Source organism: Caloenas nicobarica, chromosome 24, assembly GCF_036013445.1.
Source record: "Caloenas nicobarica isolate bCalNic1 chromosome 24, bCalNic1.hap1, whole genome shotgun sequence".
Classification (NCBI taxonomy): Eukaryota; Metazoa; Chordata; class Aves; order Columbiformes; family Columbidae; genus Caloenas; species Caloenas nicobarica.
The window spans coordinates 259,191-280,034 of NC_088268.1; the positions used below are offsets into that span (position 1 = coordinate 259,191).

A 20,844-nucleotide genomic window follows, 5' to 3' on the forward strand; every position below is an offset into this window, starting at 1 on the left:
GATCATAGGCATCTTGTGTTAGCACCTTTAGAGAACCAAGGCATCTACAGCAGAAGATGCAGGATCTACAAGAGACTTATATTGACTTATGCTTGTGAGAGAGACAGAGAGTGGTCAGGCAGAATCCCTAGAGCATCCCAAATGGTACTCATGTGGGCATCCACACCCTACCCTGTTAACCCGAAAATAAGACCTACCCCAAAAATAATCCCTAGCATGATTTTTCAGGATTTTTGAGGATGCTCGAAATATAAACCCTACTCCAAAAATAAACCCTAGTAACAATTCATTAAAAAGTCAATTTAAATAGTGTCTAGGAAGCTATACATGTAAAAAAAAAAGGCATCTTTTGGAGAAAAAATTAATATAAGACCCTGTCTTATTTTTGGGGAAACAGGTTAGATGTCCATTCCTCTCTGTAACAACTCATTCAACTCTACTCTGCAGGCTGAGCTTCCTTTTGGCTCTTGGCTTGAACACATTCAGGAATGTGTATAACAGGTGGAGAGGGCACCTTCTTGCTTCACTGCTATGAGACATAGTGTGTCTGGAGACAACTGAGCAGCCCAGGAGCATTCTGCCTTTTCTGCAAAAGTGTAGTCAAATCCACCACTGACATTCAAGATCCCATTTCTTCCACCCGTCCCAAGGGACACTGGATAAACTACCAAGTCTTAAGGGTGTCCACATTTACCACAAGACCAACTAATTGTATTCCCATGGGAGAAAGCTGGGAAAGCCACTGCAAAGTAGGAACATCTAGTTGCATTTATGGAAAGAAAGACTAAACAAATATTTCGTTATTTTCCACCACCTGACAGTGCAGTGCACGATTTTTTTACTAAATGCTACTCTGCAGAAGAGGGGTTTGGGGAACTAAAGGCTGCAGATATAAGACACGTGGCATTTATTTCTATTTTCTTGCTTCAAATTCTGCTGGTGAGTCGGTTAGACTAGGATTTTCCACACTTACCAAAACACTACCTGTGGCTAAACTCTTTTTTTTGCACATTTAGCTTTGTAAACTTGTACTTTAAGCATACATTTCATCTTGTCCAGGTCTTGAAGACTGATTCTTTGAGAAGATACCTTCCTAAATCTTTCTTCATGTGTCAGTAAAATGTTATGGTCATAGCAGTACTCTGATGATAAATAGATGAAATATCATTAAAGACATACTGTAGCCAAGATGTAGACTCGGGGCTCTCAACAACCTTCTGGCTGCATTTTCTGTTGGACTTCACAATCACAGGTTTGAACCAGACCTTCAGTTCACATTTATAAACTGACAAAGTGTTATCATGTACGGTTGACTGTTTAGATTAATATTTGCTTTGTCTCTCTTCACACACCACACTGATAAATATTGTAGAAATACTAAAGACAGCTTATCTCCCACATGTAGTTTTAATTTCTTCACATGGGGGAAGTTTGAACTAAATCTTGGCTTTTAGAAACGATCTCAAAATCATATCCAAGTACATGCCATAATTCTATCACAGAGAGAAATGCTTTTCACCCGTTTAAATTCCAGTTGTCAGCACCTTAGAGAAATAGCCATACTTTTTTGTTAGTATGATCTCAGAAAAAAACTAATCCTCAAAAGCCTAATCATTCAATCTCTGGCCCTTCTCCTGAGTTGCAGTTCATCTATCCCAGCTTTGCCCTGGCTTTGAAAAAATTGATGAGGTTGCCTCTTTCCCAGCTATGGAGAATATGCTGTAATGTGTGTTCTGATTCTCTCAACTCCACTCCCTACCTCCCATACTCCCAGTTACTGTTTTGGAAATAGATTTCAGCGACCATTTGTTAGGGAGAGAAAGCAGGTAAAATGCTTGATGGTAGATCCCTATATAAAATACAGATGAACTAGGGTACATCATTGTCGTGGAGTACATGAATACAAAAAAGAGGAGGAATTGATCGAGCTGTTCTGCTTCTCTCTCGTAATGAGTATTATGCTTTCTTAAGAACTACGTATCTACTTCTCTCCAGTTAGGGTGTTTTTTGGCCCTTTCTATCTCTGCAATGCTTTTATCTTGAACAGATAACAGAATAAGGTCTGTTTTTTGCATGCAGCCTCAGCAGCACCTGTTTTGCAAAACACTCATTTCTCATTCTTGCTCAGAGTGGCTGCTGCCTTTGTTCTGGTACTAGAGTCTTTTTTCTGATAAGTTCCTTTGCATATTTTCGCGCTGCTATGAAAGTTTGCAGATAGCAGTCTTGGTAAATATCAGCTATTACAACCACAGCACTGTGACCTGTGTTTCCTGTTATTCTGTCTTAATGAGTTGGCGGGTGTGTTGGAGATGTTGTATTGATATTTATGACCTGTATTTGCAGGAAAGATTGAGATGTAAATAATGATACTCTGAGCTGTCCACCATGCCTAATATTTAATCACTACTGAAGGATATCTACCAGGTGGAAGAACAAGAGCTATTTGAATGCTATTCCTGACCAGTCTACAGAGAAAGCCAAGTCTAGAGGCTGATTTCAGGGAGAGAGCAGTAGAAGCCTGTTCCAACATCAGACTGAAACCTATGCCTTTTTTTTTCCAAACAAGTTGCAGCATATATCCTGAACTGGTTTAACACACAGCCTGAATTATACAGAAATTTGTCTCATTCTCCATTCCCTCCAAACCAAACTCTTCTCTGATGGAGGTTCCAAAAGGTTTGGGTTTTGTGAGATCTGCCAGCTTGGCATGGACGCTAGGATGTCTACAGCAAGACCAGATGTCCACATTTAATACCTGAACCCTGCTCTAGACTTCCAGTGCTTGTGTCTGGAGGAACTCAGATAAAAGAAGCCAGGTCCTAGTCCAGCATCAGCCAAGTCATCCAAAGTACAAGGACTCTGTGCAGAGAGTCAGTATTTGCAAATGTGAATAAACCACTTCACTTAGGGAGCTGAGACATAATTCTTGTTTCCATCCCAAAATACGTGTTTATCATTGTCTCTGTAATTATACCTGGGGAAGTCAAACTACCAAAACCATCCAAGACCTTGCTCACAAATCTTTAAAGGGAAAGATTCCTAGCTGAGCCAAAACTAAATGTGAATTAATAGAGGAAGATACTCAAGTGTTCAATGGATTAAACAGTTCTCTAGTACAAAAACTGGATAAATTCTGGGCTTATAGCATGTGTTCACATTAAAGAAAAATTGAAATCACAGTTTCTTAAATTTCTCATTGGGAAGAAATACCCTATTTGTATTCATGTATTGATTTATTAATGTATCACCTAAACTGCAGGAGAGATTTACTATAATCTCTTCCGCTGCTCCTTTCAACAATGTTAAGGAAAGATTTTTGGGGGTCAGAAGGAGCAACTCTGCTTATCTAACCTGCTCTTTAAAAGTCACAGGTGAATGAACTGGCTCAACCCTTCTGTGTAACTATTGTCTGGAAATTAAAAGACTTCAAGTGGCTGCTCATGAGCCTCTGTCATTTTCACAGAATACTTTTGCACGCCTTTTCTTCCAAAATCAGACTGGGTCTTTATTGCCAGAACCAGTTCTCAATGTTATATGCCAGAGACTTAGTTTCTACAAAAAAAATCACATAATCACAGAATGGTTTGAATTGGAAGACATCTTTAAAGGTCATCTAGTCCAACCCTCAATTCAAATAATTTCAACCCTCGTTAAAATAATTTCAACTCCAAAAAAAAGAAACTTTCTGAATTAGAGATTAACTATTCATGTAGTGCTAACCAAGAAAATCCCATTTGTTTGATGAATAAGAAAAAAAAAACATCCAAAAGAATCAACCTAAAATCCCTTTCTAAAAACAGGTAGAAGGAGATAATTATTATGTTGATGTAAAAAAATCAGAAGAACTTTTTATCTTACGTTTGTGGAAGTGCTTCAGATGTAGACATCTACTTCCCACCAAAATGATATCCTTTCATGATTGGTCTATTTAATGGGTACATTTAATTAAATAATTTATTTGGGATCATAGATAGCCTTATGCCATTTCCAAACATTACTCTCCGAGGTCCAGTATCCCATGCACCTCAGTGTGAATCACTGCAAACACCATAGCCTCAGTCACCTGCGAAATTTCTTCCTAATGCAGTGTGAAACTCTGACTTAAACATGAACATAAGCCTATCTCTGATTTTTTCCCCCTTAATCTAAGGCAAAAATGCAGACTGTGGTGTCTGTAAAATAAGGTTAGTGCTACCTAGGCTAATATTTTCTTATTTATAATTACTGTGCAAACACTATTACTGTCTGACAGGACTCAGAAGTTAATGTTAATTATATACCAAGATCATTAACCTAAGAAATTGATGATGCTGTCTCATTTCCCAGTATTCTCAGTCTCCCTGCTCCATCTTCACAAGTACCCTGTTGAGAAATAAGCCTGAATTTATTTTCTTTCAGCATTCACTCCTCTCTCCACTATTCATCTAGAGTTTAAGTTCATTCTCTATAAAGTCAGACCTGTTCAGCAACACTAACCAGTGGCCACTGCTCCCACCTTCATACCTGCATAGCCCATCCTTCTCCAAATCTTACTCACCTGGTTTGACTTTAAATCTAGTCCCACTTCCAAACATGGATTTATTGTATCTTTCAGTTTCCCACTCAACAAGAAGACTTTGCAATAAATTCCTTCCTACCAGCTGTATATTCCAATGGCTCCTCATCCAAAATATGTGGGACAGCTGTCTACCAGAGGATGACACCCAAAGATATTTGAAATTTCATTCCATCTTTTCAGGTTTCTAAAACATTTTAAAATATAATTGAGGAAAGGAAAGAGACCTACAATGCAGCACAACAAGTTTGGTTCCTCTTCCAAATACAATTTTTCTAGTTCCTAACTGTTGATGTTGTAACATCAGTTTTTACACATATGTAAGGGGACCTAATTTTTGGATTTTAAAACAAAAAATCATGACATATTCTCTTAGGCCAAAAGTTAGAAAATACAACCTCTAAGCCACTAGTCAGAATAACTTCCAGAGGTTGCATAGTTATTATTTTAAAGATGCACTAATCAAGTCTGAAAACTTTAATATCCAGAATCTCTATAAAAACTGCTAAACATTTTGTACGGCATTCGACCACCATGCTGTGACTATTAAAGCTGTGTGAGCTATTACTGTCTTCTCTAGCTGTTCTTTTCTGCAGTGGGTCACTGCTGCACCATAGCCAAACACTCCCTGCATTCCAAGACAGCATCTCTGTTCCAACTAATGTTTGTCAGGGGAAGCTGAAAAGTAGTTGGAACGAAAGTCCTTTGTCCATCTACCCAATGAACAAATAATTTGCTAGTCCTAGTGTTAAAATGAAATGAAAGCTCAAACTCACTTGGGGTAACATGAAGTTGGGTCCCAGTTCCAAATGTGAGTTTCACATATCCCTGATTGCCACACCGGTGTCAACCTCTACAAAAATGTAGACAGTTTTTCCCAACTCATACTCGACAACCAGGTCAACAAACATTCCAGAGCAGGGAAAAACTTAAGGGATCAATGACAAAACACATTGATTTAAGTCACCATCAAAGTACCAAAGAAATCTACTAGACAGTTATCAGGATCAGAAAGAGGGAGAACAAATTTTGAAAGTTAACTTATTCACTGGTTACAATTGTGTTTTATACCTTTTGGCGCAACACTAGGAACAAGCTGTGGTTTTGCCTCTGTAACATAACTAAAATTCCTCTTCAGTGTGCCATGTAGTTAGGACCACTGCCTTTCTGTCCAAGTTTTCTCCTGAATGTGTCACAATTTACTACCCACCTGTCTTGATCACCAGCAAGATTCCTTTTCCTAACATCAGCTTGTATCCTTCTCCACCCTCATAATTCCCATGACCCAGGAAACCTTTGCAAGAACCCCTTTGACCCTGGTTACAGTTATCTCCTTACAGGTTTCAGTGGCACACTGTGACACTGCCTACATCTTGGAGCTTCACAGAGAGTTGCAAAGGCAATCTGAGCCTTCTAATTCTACACTCTCACTTACTTCGGTACACAGTATTAAGAGTAAGCATTAAGTATAGTCTTGTAGATGTGACAGCTCATGAAATCTGGATGCAAGTCACAGTCACAAACAGAATTCACTTGCAATATTTATGGATAATACGGGAGCTGTACATCAGGCAAACCAGCTAAAAGGCAGTCCAATTTCCATTCCAACAATAATACTAAAAATGTTAAGAGTATACTGTTCTTTGCTGGGATTCTGCTACAGGCAAGACCAGATAAAATGGTGATAATCACCACAAGTGGATATTTTCTAAATATTGTAGCCATTCTTGTATTTCAATACATTTTCATCTGACTTGTATCTTCCATGACTTTGCTTGAGGTCAATGGAAGTGTCATGGATTTACCCTTAGGATAGAACAGATCCACATGACTTACTTGTCTGAAGAGTAAAACCAGGCTTTGTCTTAGCTTAGCCCAGGAATGCAATTGATGGAAGAGCATTGAAAGCACATGCCTGCCTGCAGCTGCCCCAAGGAAGACTCTGTGAACAGCTGCCGCGGAATAAATTCCACTGGTTAAAATGAGACCTCAGGCTACTGTATCTTTGACAGCTGCCATTTCTCAGATCTTGGCGTGTATCCACAACAATCTTGCAAATTAGGCAAAAAATGAAGACAAAGGTACCTGGGGAAACCAGAAGTCTTGTCGCAGATCCAAATGTGAGTTTGTAATTACTTCCATAGTCACACAATAGCACAGGCCTCTACAATATCCAGGGTGGTTTTGAATGGAACACATAATGATGAAATACTCCACCAAAATAAATCCTACTTGTCTCTGTGATTAGACAGATCCATCTATCTAGGACTTTTCTTCTGTCTAGCTTTCTTTTCATGTGGTGTTTAGCATCTTTCAAACTCCAAAACATCTATTTATCCCATTGCTTTCAGAAAGCCGCCTGCATCACAAGTTCTATTCTTCATCTCATTCCTCATTGTTTTAGTCTACCAGACAGACTCCTTTCTCAAAAATTATTTTATTTGCTGTTACTTCACACCTCACCTAGTGATTGATGGCATAGTACAAACCTGATCATTCCATTCTCTTTGATTTGCCATATGAATTAGTCAAGAGTGATTCCAGGGCAAATTTGCCATTTAGGTTTTAAGTAGAAAGCACACTTCTTGGTAGCAATTTCTTTGTGGCAGGGAGACTGTTGCTTATTCTGCCATTAAACACTGAGGTTTCAGTATACATTTGGGAAGCTGTTAGGTTCTACACTATGACCAGAGTGAGATCTGGAGCAGTTGCATACAGATAGGACATGTAAATGAACTCAGGCAGAGCCTTGATTTATAACTCTGTTAGCTTACTGATAGCTCCATATAAATGTGAGATTCTTGTTTTTCTCTGATATTTTTGAACAAGGCCGGGAGGGTCATTTGAAATATGGAGAATTTCCCCCGAGCTTTCAGAATGAATAGTTTCTTTATCTTGCTGTGTTTTTTAACTTTCAGAATAAAATTATTTTGAAATTGTCTTAACAATCACTACCATTTTAAGAAATTGAAATATTACTTTTCAATTGCAAATCCAAAGCATTTAAATGCTTCTAAAACTATTATTAAGAAATTTGGAAAAATGGATACATTTATAAAAAAATACTGGTGTATCAGGATCTACCTTCCTTTCTTTCCCTTTTCTAAAGAGTTTCCAACAAGAGAAAAGGTGTGGATCATTAAGGGGATTTTTTTTTTTTTCAAATATTTTGGTCAACTGCCTTGTGGCAGCAACTGCCAAAGCACTATTTTTTCATGCTTTTTTATTCAGGGAAAATTATTTTGTGGTCAGAGTGACCTTTCCATCTTCCCACAGTAGTCAGTCAGTTATGAACTTCACTTCGTGACTTCTTTGCCCTTTGGCTCAGTAGCTATTCCACTCCAGCTTTAGAGACTAGCACTAGCTGGCTGTGATTACAAACTTGGTATCATTTTCAAGGATAATCTTGCCTCCTGAGTTTCCAGTATTTGTATAATGCTTCACAATATCACAGACACCCACCCCCTATCTTTACAGCTTTGTGGAGGATCTCCAAAGCAAAGACCAAATATGTGCTTACATTTTGCATTCACATACAATAAGGAGTCTTGTTATCTTAAAGTATTAGCATCCACACACTAGAAAAGTCCTTTCTACCTGCTACAGCTCTGCATTTTTCTGGCCCATGCTGGCTTTCACCAGTTCCCTTTGTTTCTGTTCGACATGAGGATTTTTGATTTAGGAGCCCCCTTCCTGTTGGCTTTCCAAGAAAAATCCTCTTGCATATGCAAAACTACTGCTTTGCACAATTCATCATAATCAGGAACAGGGAGGGGAAAATATATGTGCAGCCATGGAAATCACTTGCTCTTACACCAGTTGAAAATTTATAGTCCTATTCCTAATATATGTGGAGTGAAAAAATAGGCAAACCAATTTGCAGTGGAAAAAGTACCTCCAAGAGGAATCAAATCTGAGAATTCAGACCTACCTGGAAAAACCATGAGTTTGGTTCCAGCTCCAAATGTAAGTTTGCCATAACTCACAGTATTACAATGTGACACTAAACAAAATGGTGCACTGGTATTGCACATGCTGGATTAAGACTTGACAACATGGCAATGTAAGATTCTTATTTGAATAATCTAACCAGTGCTACTGGCCACCTCCTTAGCACATACAGTGAAATAAACACTTCCTTCAGCAACAATACTCTGCCTGCTTGATCATACCCTGACAGTCACTAGTCCAGCTATTGTCCATCAGCTAGTCAGTCATCTGTTTATTCTTTCCTCTCTCTCCGCACAATAGCAGCATCTGTCAGCCAGTGCGTGCATATATTAATACATTTTTCCAGACAGCTTTCTGACTGCTGCTGTTGAGTCTCACCAGTCTGTGTTACCTTTCTGTTCTGTTCATGATGCATAGATGAGGTTCTTAGTGACGTGGTCTAGAGATGGACTTGACAATGTTAGTTAACGGTTTTGATGATCTTAAAGGTCTTTTCCAACCTAAATAATTCTATGATTCTATGATGCCATGATTCTATCTTTTGCAGGCTGCACTTCATGTTCTATTAATTAATACTTGCTGGGTTCCACTCTAAGGAGGTGTGCAACTACCGAACATGAACTTATATCATGCCTGGAAGCCTGCGCATGGTTCAACACAACAGAAATATCTATTCCACCTTCTTCAGAACTAGTTCTTCCACAGCAGCTTAGGTTCAGTGGTGATGTTTATATAGCTACAAACATATGAACAAGCACACTGTAAGTGCAATATATAGTCAATTTTCCATTAACCAGAGCCACACAGAACCCGTGTAGTGTGACCCAGACACAACAAGTATGTCTAAAAGGGCACTACAGTGGACACTAAAGCACTTTGGACAAAGGACACACAGGAAAAATGCACACTCACTGGGTTGGACGGACAGTCTGGTCCCTGAGCCAAAGGTCATCTTGCTGAACTCATAATCACACAGCATTTCCTTCCATTACCAAAAGCCCAGCAAGCCAGTTCAGAAACAGCACTTCTCTCCAAGCCTTTGTCCAGTCCTGTCAAGGCTTGAAGGGCAGCAGAAGTGTGGCAGTGTTTCCCACTGCAACACAAACCCTGCTGGAATACATTGCAGTAGGACAGTCTCCCCATTGCATAGCTGGGACATCTGAGAGCAGGCATGTGGCCACTTTGTCCGTCCCAGGCAAACTGAGAGCAACAAGGATCATTTTGGACAAACATGCCACAATCACTGTTGGACCTACAGATATAAAACTCGTTTGTGAAGACTGCTGATTCATTGAGCCAAATCCTGTCCTGGAGGAAAGCAGGCGGCATGTAACCCCACAGCTGAAGCGCCACAATCACAAACAGAGATATGCCAGAAAACCTGCAGCCCATTGGGCTGGGAAGAAGCCTGATCTGATCAGATAAAGATAAATGCCCAGAGAGTTGGAAAGGGAGGATGGGATAAGAAAACACAAGAAATAGCCGCACTTGGGAAGCAGTTGTATTCACTGAGCTTCACTACCAGGCATGTCCCTGTCCACAGCCTCAATTCAACACCACTCACTAAAGACCATTAGATTTTTTCATATCTCTGTTCTTGTAATTCACTCGTTTTCACTTTTCACTTGCTTCCTTTCCCAGGTTGGACACATGTCTAGTACACATTAGTTAAATAGGAAATCTAACACTTCTCTCCAGGGAATACTAAAACCATCCCAAATTGCTCCACAGAGCCACTACACTGTTATTTTTGAAGCTAGAGGACAGTGTCATCTCTATTGAGTCATCCTTGACCCAGAAAAGAAACAGCTCACCTGGGGCAACGAGCAGTTTTGTTCCACTTCCCCATGTGAGTTTTCCCCATCCTCCAGCACCAGCACCATGTGACAGAGCTTTGCAAAATTGGCCTCTGCATTCAGCCACCTCAGTGGCTGCTGGAGGGCTTGGATACATTTAGTCATGGATCTGTGTCTGAGAGAAGCTCTAAGTATCCATACAGATTTCCACAGACCTCCTCTAGCTCTCATTGCCATATGTTATTTTTTGTGCATTCAAAGGCATGGGAATAACTAGATTTGTTTCAAGTCACCACAGATACCAGAGATGATAGAAATTACTCTTTAGTTAGCAGGGAACGCTTTATGATCCCTGCCCCAAAGCCTTGTTGTGCTGGAATGGCAAAAAGGGATGGGAACAAGAACACAAACCCAGTTTAAGGGCAGAATAATGGATGAAGTCCCTCTTCCTATTGGTCCAGATTTCCATGTATAGGTGGGTTTTTTCCACAATGCTGTAAGTAATACACCATTTAAATCAGTACTATGCATTTCAGCTAACCAATTCATTCTCTTGCCCAGTCACAGCACAGCACTAGGACAGAATTGTCAGTCAAGATTGCAACACGCAGGCATTAATGCAATTACTTGGCCAGACGGTGACTTTAGTCCCTGAGCCAAAGGGAAACTGTACTGGCAGCTGCTTCACCTACACCCTGGGTAAGCAGGATACTCACTCTGGTTTGGAAACTTGATGCATTTCTGCAGATTGGATCAGTGGAGGGAGATTTCACTTGCTTGGCTTTTCTGAGGGTCCTTCCATTTCTGGATGTCTGAAGACCTCCTTTATTTTCCTTCCTTCACTGTCCAGACCTTATCCAGGCTGAAAGCAATTATTATAATGATCTACAGCTTTCCTCTCTCTGGTTATGCTCAGGAAAACAATCTACATACCTAGAGGTATTTGACATAACTATCTGGAAACATTTGCACTGAGTATGATCTGCACCTTGGCGAAATAACCCAAAAGCCTCAAGATAAGCAACAGAACTGAACCGCCTTTACATATCCCCAAGGGCCTTCCACAGCCATACACAGGTACTGAGCACAATTTGCTTAATGTCTCTGGCAGTTCTAAACCACACCTTTATTCCACCTGGTTGATGGACCATCAGCACGTGGAGCATCCATAGCATGTTTCTCTAAATTGCAGAGATCATCACCTGGAAGGTTCCTCTAAGCATGAGAGTATCTTGAAATATAAGCTATTTTCTCCTTTTTAGTTGTAACATAATACAGATATAACAAGTATAATGGACCCAATTTCAAAGATACAGTGATTTGAAGTTGGGTCCATCATTTTAAAACGCATGTACATCTACAGGGTGCTTTGGTAGACAGTCAAGGATTTTTGACGGGGGAGACAGAGGAAAGCTGCACACTCACTGAGCTGGACAGACAGTTTGGTCCCTGAGCCAAAGGTCAACTTCCTGGAGCTGCTGCCATAATCACACAGCATTTCCTTCCATAACGAAAAGCCCATCAAGCCACTGCAGAAGCAGCATCCCTCCACAAGCCTTTGCCCAGCCATGTCAAGGCCAAGAAAAAACAAATTCTTTTGCCTTCCAGCCTCACCTCTGACTTCTCTTTTTGGTCTTAAACTGGCTAAAAGTGGGAATGCAGCAAGAGGAGACAGCATAAAGTGGAGAAGCAGCAGAAGAAAACATACTTGGCAGAACATGTAGGTTCGTCCCTGGCCCAAACTGCGGTTTCCTTGCATAGTTGTTCACACAATGCTACACACTCTAACAAGAACCCGAGGCTCAGTTTGCTTTCTCACCCCATTTGGTCTCCTTTTGAGGAGAGTAATGAGCCCCTTGGACAGGATGTGGCCTAATGGTGAGTCTTGTTCCATAGCTAAAGACATGTTTAGCTAAAGACTAAAGATAGCTCCCACGGTCACCCAGCATCTCCTCTCCCAGCCATAAACTTCCCCACCACTTGGTAAATCTGGTCACTCACATCCTGACTAGACAGTGTTGACTGTCACTCATAGTCAGCTACATCCTGTGAAGACTCCTCCATGATCTGTATGAAGGATCAAGAGCAAAACTGAACCTACAGATACAAACTCTGTTTGGAAGGACTGTTCCTTCTCTCTTGATCCAAAGCCTGTCCTGGAGGGAAACATGCAGCATGTAGCCCCCCGCTGAAGAGCCACAAGCCCACGAAGAGAGATGCTGGAAATCCCACTGCCCATTGGACAGTGGGTAGCTTTACCACGTGTGGAAGGAAACTACAAGAAAGTGGTGGTACTTACTAGGCAACACCTGAAGTCGTGTCCCTTTGCCAAGCGTGATCTTGCCGTACCTCAAACAGTGGGTTTCACCTCAACAAGAACACATCTCATCCACATCCTTATAGAGAAAGGCAACTCCTCGTCTTGGGGAGCTGAACTACTGGCTTAGTGCCCCGTAAGCAGAAAACTTCCAGCAGACTTCCAGAAATGTTGTACACTGTACTACACCACCATGCAGTGCTGCACACTTCTGCCAAAGCAAGGCCTGATCCTCTTGCAAGGAAAAGAAGGGTAGGTTGGAAAGAGAGGACCAGAAGAGCCCACCTCGGGAAGAGCCCTGGAGATCCAGGGCTCTGTCAGAGCCAGGAACAAGCCTGATCCAATCAGATAAAGATAAATGCTCAGAGAGTTGGAAAGGGAGGATTGGGATAAGAAAGCACAAGAAATACCCCGAGCTGGGCAGCAGTTGTACTCACTGGGCTTCACTACCAGGCGTGTCCCTGTCCCCAGCACCAGTTTGTAGTTCCCTGTGTTCACACAGTCCTCCACAGCTCAGCAAAAACCACAACTCTCATGCCAGTTACTCTACAACTGATCTCCAGGAGATCAACTCCTTCCCAGCCACACCAGGCATTTGAAGCCAGGAACAACTGTAGCCTTGATAACAAATCTCTTGGGAATCTCATCTATAGGAGGGATGACAACTACAACTGTGGTGCTACTGAGGGCAGTATTAATTCAGCCTTTCTTCAGCAGAGCAAAGGACAACCACCCAGGGCTGAGCTAGACAGAACCACCAGCAACCCACCCCAATTCTCACAAATATGGATGGCCATGGCACAAAATGTCTATCCCTGAGCAAGAGGATTCAGGATCCCAGTCTGCTAATGTGAAAGGCAGAGAGCAGGAGCTGGCAGGAGTAAGGAGAAGGAGTAAATTCACGGCCTTGTTGAATCAAGGTCTCTTCTGCTACTACAAAAAATAGAGCAAAATGCCCCACAGATTGAACCCCTCTCCCTCTGCTTTAGTTACCCCAGCTCATGACCACAAAACTGTTCCACCAAGTGGAGCAGGAAAAGGCTTTGAAACTTACTGGGATTTATCCTTAGCTGAGTTCCACCTCCAAAGGTGACTCGGTTGCCATAAGTAGTCACACAGTGTTTGCCTTCACAACAAAAACCCAGTAAGTCACACCATAGTCATCATAGGATATCCTGAGTGGTAAGAGACCCATAAGGATCATCATGTCCAACTCCTGTTCCTGCATATGACAACCCCACAGTTCACACCATGTGTCTGTGGATGTTGTCCAGTCTCTTCTTGAACTCTGTCAGGCTTGGGGCTGTGACACCTCCCTGGCGAGCCTGTTCCAATGCTCCAGTACCCTCTGGGTGAAGAACCTTTTCCTAATGTCCAACCTGACCCTCCCCTGGCACATCTTCCTGCCATTCCCTGGGTTCTGTCATTCATCACTAAAGAGAAGAATTCAGCGCCTACTCTTCCTCCCACCTTGTGAGGAAGCTGTAGACCGCAATAAGGTCTCCTGTTCTCCAGACTGAACGAACCAAGTGACTTTAGCCAACTTCCTCTCCAAACCCTTTACCAACTTTTTAGCCTCTTCTGGACAGTTTCTAGTAGCTTAATAACTTTTTTATCCTCTGGCACCCAGACCTGCACACAGTGCTCCAGGTAAGGCCACATCAGTGCAGAGCAGAGTGGGACAATCCCCTCCCTGCCTGGCTGGCTGTGCTGTGCTGGATGTATCAGTACACAGGTCCCTCTTGGCTCCAGGGTCACTGTTGGCTCATGTTCAACTTGCCATTGACCAGAACCCACAGATCCCTTTCTGCAGAGCTGCTCTCCAGTGTCTCATCCCCCAGTCTGTAGGTACAGCCAGGGTTGCCGTGTCCCTGGTGCAAAATTTGGCAATTGCCCTTGTTGAACTTCATGCGGTTGGTGATTGCCCAGTTCTCCAATTTGTCCAGATCTCTCTGCAGGGCCTCTCTGCCCTTGAGAGTGCCAACAGCTCCCCCCAATTTTGTGTCATCAGCAAACTTGTTATGCAATCCCTCAAGTTCTGAGTCTAAGTCATTTATAAAGACATTGAAGAGCACTGGCCCTAAGATGGATTCCTGTAGAACCCACTAGTGACTGATTGCCAGCCCAACATAACCCCATTTACGAGAACCCTTTAAGCCCGGCCTGTCGGCCAATTGCTCACGCACTGCACTGTGTGTTTACCCAGCTGAGTGCAGGACGTCTTGTCCAGGAGGAGACTGTGAGAGACACTATCAAAAGCTTTACTGAAATCCAAAAAGATCACGTTGACAGGCTTCCCTTGGCCTACTAAGTGGGTAACCTTGTCGTAGAATGAAATTAAGTTGGTCAGGCAAGACTTTCCCTTCTTGAACCCCTGCTGGCTGGGACTAATGGCTGCGCTGGCATTCAGATGTTTTTCAGTAACTCCCAGAACCATCTTCACCTTGATTTTGCCAGGAACAGAAGTGAGGCTGACAGGCCTGTAGTTGCCAGGGTCATCCCTTGGCAACATCTCCTCTGCTCTGCCTTATTCCTTCTAAAGCTGTGCTTTGTGGCTGGGCTCTTCTTTTACAACAGGTTCAGCTGGTCATCCCTTTCAGCTCTGGCCGAGGTGAGCCCTGAGTGCATCCTTGTTCCACATAGAGAAAACATGCAGGATCATGACCACAGATCCTCACTCAGCCCTAAAATATCAGCCCTAAAAGGAGAGATCTTCTCCTGAAATCTCCTCCACATGCTATACACCTTCAAAAAGTATTGGTTCTGGCTGCCATATCTCCAGACACATGTGCATGTGGAAACACACACTCCATCACTCTGCAAACCAGTTTCTAACAGGTGTAAGCGATGTGACTTTCCTAACCTTACTCCTTCAGGCTGTATTCCTACCTACGGGGTTTCACCATCAGTTCTGTCCCACTCCCAAAGGCAAATTTGCAGGTGGATGCTGAAGTCACAGAGGGACAGATCCACTTAAAAGATCCACACACAACTTCTACCCCAGAAAACAACACAAGATGTCCCATAAAGATGAAGGAGGGAAACCAAGATGCTCCTTTGGGGCACACTAGCAGCCAGTTAACACAGAGATACTTACTGAGTTTCACAGAAAGTTTACTTCCATGCCCGAAGCTGAGCTTACGAAAACCTGCCCCAGCAAACTGACACAGCCATGGACAGCTCTACAACAACCCCACAGCTAGCAGAAAGGAATGAGGGTCACCTGCAAAAGAGTTTGACGCTGGTCTTTTCCAGCTGTGTATGGAAAGAAGGGTGAAAAACAATGGAAATCACAAATTCCTGAGGTATGACAGCATCCTTCCACACACACCAAGCTAACACACAGGTGCTCTTGCTCCAACAAGGGTTGCAGCTCTGCCTTTGAGTCCCATTAGGAGCAACCAGTGCTGCTCAGAAACTTCTGATGAGACCAATGCATTTCTCTCCATCACACAACACTTACGTGCCTTTGTAAAGAGCTTTCTCCCCTTCCCAAAGACAAACCTTCTGCCCTGTCCCCCCTCCACCTGCAGCAGCTCACAGCTTTTCCACTGTCAGAGAAAGGGCACAGGGCTGTGCATGGGCACAGGAAGGCTTCCCAAAATGTACCCCCTGACATTCCTGCTTGCACATTTCGACATTGCCCTGCAGGGCTAAAAAGTAGCTTGGACAGTACTCACAAGGCTTCACACTTAGCTTTGTCCCAGCTCCAAAGGTGTACCTGTTCCCACCAACACTCACTGTAACAAAAGCCGTTACACAAATGCTCTCCTCTCATCTCCCATAGCAGGGAAGCTGTCAGTGTGGTGGACAAGGACCTTCCCAGCAAGGCACAGGGGACACGTTCCCAAAAATCATGCAGACCTTGAGTTGAGCTTTGCTCCGTCCAGCCACAACCTCATTAAAGACTGCACTAAAGGCATTCCCAGAGCCTGTGAAGGGAGAGAAGGCATTTGAGGTGTGAAAAGCTGAAACAAAAGGATGAATACAAAAGCAGTCCTTTTGCAAGAAAGATAGATGGAAGACCAATGGCAAGCTGCCCACTCACTGAGTTGGATGGACAGTCTGGTCCCTGAGCCAAAGATGAACTTCGCGTAGCTGTTACCATAATCACACAGCATTTCCTTCCAAAACAAAAAGCCCATCAAGCCACTGCAAAAGCAGAACCTCTCCCCAAGCCTTTGCCCAGCCATGCCAAGTCCCAGAGAAAAACAAATCCTCTGTGCCTTCCAGCTGCACCTCTGACTTCTTCTTTTGGTTGTAATCTGGCTAAAAGTGGGAATGCAGCAAGAGGAGACAGCATAAAGTGGAGAAGCAGCAGAAGAAAACATACCTGGCAGAACATGCAGCTTCGTCCCTGGCCCAAACTGCAGTTTTCCTGCATAGTTGTTCACACAATGCTACACACCCTAACAAGAACCCAAGGCTCAGTCTGCTCTCTCACCCCATCTGGTCTCCTCTTCTGAGGAGAGGGATGAGCCCCTGGACAGGAGATGCCATTTGCCTTGGGAACTGCAACACAGAGGGCAGTGAAAGCTAAAAGCTCAGGGATGACTTTCCCAGGCTGCTTGGGGAATACCAGTCATTCACTGGCATGGGGACTTTTCAGGACACAGTGCCAAAGTGCCTTAGTCCATCCTGCTTTAATGGCTGCACTTCACGTTGTATTCATTAATACTTGTCTGGGTTACAATCTGAGGGGGCTGTTACTATGAAATACGGACTTGTATCATGCAACCTGAGTTGCACTAAATAGCAGAAGAACCTGAATAGCATGATTATTGTTAGAAGGGCTGAAAAAAATAATGCAGAAACATCCAATATCAGAACCTGAATTCGGGCCATGCATTCCCCATAGTTTGCCTCTGAGACAGTAAATGGAAAAAGAACAACAACCAAAACCCCACCAAAAACCCCCGAAAACCAAATTGCACACAGATACTAGTTGGAGCCAAACTTTGGTAATTTAGCCAGAAGTGTCCAAATGCATCCTGCCAATGTGCACAACTAGCTCCTTTTGCATGATAAAAACAGGCTTAGCATGCTGGAAGCTCTGTAAACCAACTGATACATAACTGGAAAAATGCATTCACACAGAAATGGAGATTGGGGCACAGTGCATCAAAACCTCACTCACTGGTTCCTGCCAAGCCCAGAATCCTTCCTAAAATTCAACCCGTAATAGGCCCCTGTATCTGAAGAACTTGTAATCCAAATGGAGAATGACATTATAGTAAATTCATTACCTAGTGAGCAAACAAAATCCAAACACCAGTGACATCTCTCTGTCATTCTTCCTGCACAACCCAGACTGCAATGCAGTTTTCTCTCCACCCCAGAAACAAAACGAGATTTAATTTCTGAGAGAGATAACATCTAAGCCACGGGTGAAGTATTTACAATTCCTGTCACTCCCTTCCAATGTGGGAAAAAAATTGTTTTGGCCAACTTCTAAGAGCGTTTTAATCTTCCCAGCTATTTTTCCTATTTGAAACTCACGAATCTTCTGAAGAATCTATGATTGTCTCTGAAAATTTACTTGAGATTTATTTACTGAAATAGTGAAAAATTCTATTTCGGTTTTCTGATTCAAATGCTCAGGTGAGCTTCTTGAGTGTGAGTATATACTCACAATTTTCAAAGGAAGAATAATTGATACTTAAAGTTTCCTTCAGTTTTGTTGCATGTTTATCTCCAAATTCAAGGAGTTATCAGGAAATCCCACCTTGTTTATAGTTACAGACGAATTATCTTATTCATAATTCTATTCTCAACAACGGGAAAACATAAACTACAAATTTTTCTGTGAATATATTTCAAATCTGAGTGTACTTAACTTACAGTTAGGTGTTTACCTAACTTGCGAAGTTCGCACACCTGGAGAAAGAAGAAGGTTGGTTCTTCCTCCAAATATGAGTTTATTAAACTTCTGGAAGGAAAACCATGACACAAAGTTTGCTTAGACAATGTTGCAAGCATGAAACTGCTCACAGGGGGAAAATAAGTTGCTTGCACCTACAGAAGTTGCCACATCTGAAAGGTTCTTTCAGAGGAAAGCTCTACAGCTTGTGTACTTTACATCATTACCATGCAGACCATCTCTCTTGTTCTACAATATCCAGCAGATATTACAGCAAACAAGGGATCACCGTTAATTTTTTTTTTTTTTTTGGTAACAGCCTGATTTGAACTGCATTTTGCCTTGGCTCTGGGTGGATTGAATTTTTCCCCTGAACTACTCTGTGTCCCAAATCCCAGAAATCTTACTTGGTTTTACCACCAGCCTGGTTCCATGTCCCAGCCTCAGTTGGTAGATATTCATAGACACTCTGTTGTTTGTCATTGCAAAAACCTTCATACGCTCCTATGCACCCTCATCCACCTGAATACTTGTCCTCAAGGGAATTCTTCCATTTCTCCACTCACTGCTTGCAATGCATTATGTCTTACCTCCACATCCATTGCTTACTCTTCATCCTTCCTGCACTACAGTCTCATTAACTCCACAAGGAAAAGCCACAAGGCAATTCCATTTCCACGTCCCTCCTTCACAAATCGAATCCTACATCACTTGCAAATGACCATGAGATTTCTTTTTTTCATGTGGAGTTCTTGTACTTCACTCATCTTCACTTTTCTCTTGCTTCTTTTCCTCCCGTTGGATGCACTTCTAGCATGCATTCGTTGAAAAGCAAAGCTAATGCTCATCTCCAGGGAATGCTAAAACCATCCCAAATTGCTCCACAGAGCCACTACACTGTTATTTTTGAAGCTAGAGGACAGTGTCATCTCTATTGAGTCAGCCTTGACCCAGAAAAGAAACAGCTCACCTGGGGCAACGAGCAGTTTTGTTCCGCTTCCCCATGTGAGTTTTCCCCATCCTCCAGCACCGGCACCATGTGACAGAGCTTTGCAAAATGGGCCTCTGCATTCAGCCACCTCAGTGGCTGCTGGAGGGCTTGGATACATTTAGTCATGGATCTGTGTCTGATTTCCACAGACCTCCTCTAGCTCTCTTTGCTATATAATATTTTTTGTGCATTCAAAGGCATGGGAATAACTAGATTTTATTACAGTCCCCTCAGGTTCCAGGGATGGTAGAAATTACCCCTTAGTTAGGAGGGAAAAGATTATGATCCCTGTCCCAAAGCCTTGTTGTGCTGGAATGGCAAAAAGGGATGGGAATAAGAATATGAATCCAGTCTAGCGGCAGAGTAATGGATGAAGTCCCTCTTCCTATTGGTCCAGATTTCCAGGTACAGGTGGGTTTTTTCACAAGGCCAGAAGTACTGCACCATTTAAATCAGTACGGTGCATATCGCTAGCCAATTCCTTTTCTTGCCAAGTCAGAGCACAGCACTAGGACAGAACGGTCAGTCAAGATTGCAACATGCAGGCATTAACCCACTTGGCCAGATGGTGAGTTTAGTCCCTGAAGCAAAGGGAAACTTGAGGTTGTTGTCTCAACAGCAGAGCACTTTACAGAAACAGAGAGGGGTAGATCCCAGCTGGTGATGCCTCCACCAGTTGGACTGTACTTGCAGCCTCTGCACCTAGACCCTGGTCAAGCAGGGTGCTCACTCTGGATTGGAAGCTGGTGCCTTGCAGAAGTTTACCACCTGGAAGGCACTTCCAGGCAGAAGATTATCTTGTAAAAGCACCTATGTTCTCTTTCCCATCTGTAACATAACATGGAAACAACAAACACATCTACAGGGCACTCTGGTAGGCTGTCAAGGATTTATGAGAGAGGAAAAACAGGAAAGCTGCAAACTCACTGAGCTGGATGGACAGTCTGGTCCCTGAGACGAAGGTCACTTTGTTGAAGCTGCTACCATGATCACACAGCATTTCCTTCCATAACAAAAAGCCCATCAAGCCACTGCAAAAGCAGAACCTCTCCCCAAGCCTTTGCCCAGCCATGACAAATCCCAGAAAAAACAAATCTTCTCTCTGTGTCTTCCACTTGCACCTCTGAGTTCTCTTTTTGGACTCAAACCGGCTAAAAGTGGAAATGCGGCAAGAGGAGACAGCATAAAGTGGAGAAGAAAACATACCTGGCAGAACACGTAGCTTTGTCCCTGGACCAAACTGTGGTTTTGCTACGTTGCTGTTCACACAATGCTACACACCTTAACAAGAACCCAAGGCTCAGTCTGCTCTCTCACCCCATCTGGTCTCCTCATCTGAGGAGAGGGATGAGACCCTGGACAGGAGATGCCATT

General features: G+C 42.8%; 1 protein-coding gene across 1 annotated transcript in view; it reads right to left on the minus strand.

Moving 5' to 3' along the window:
- The window catches only part of LOC135997909 (M1-specific T cell receptor alpha chain-like), a 165,819-nt gene that overhangs the window by 2,832 nt on the left and 142,143 nt on the right, over positions 1-20,844 (minus strand). The window lies entirely within an intron of this gene.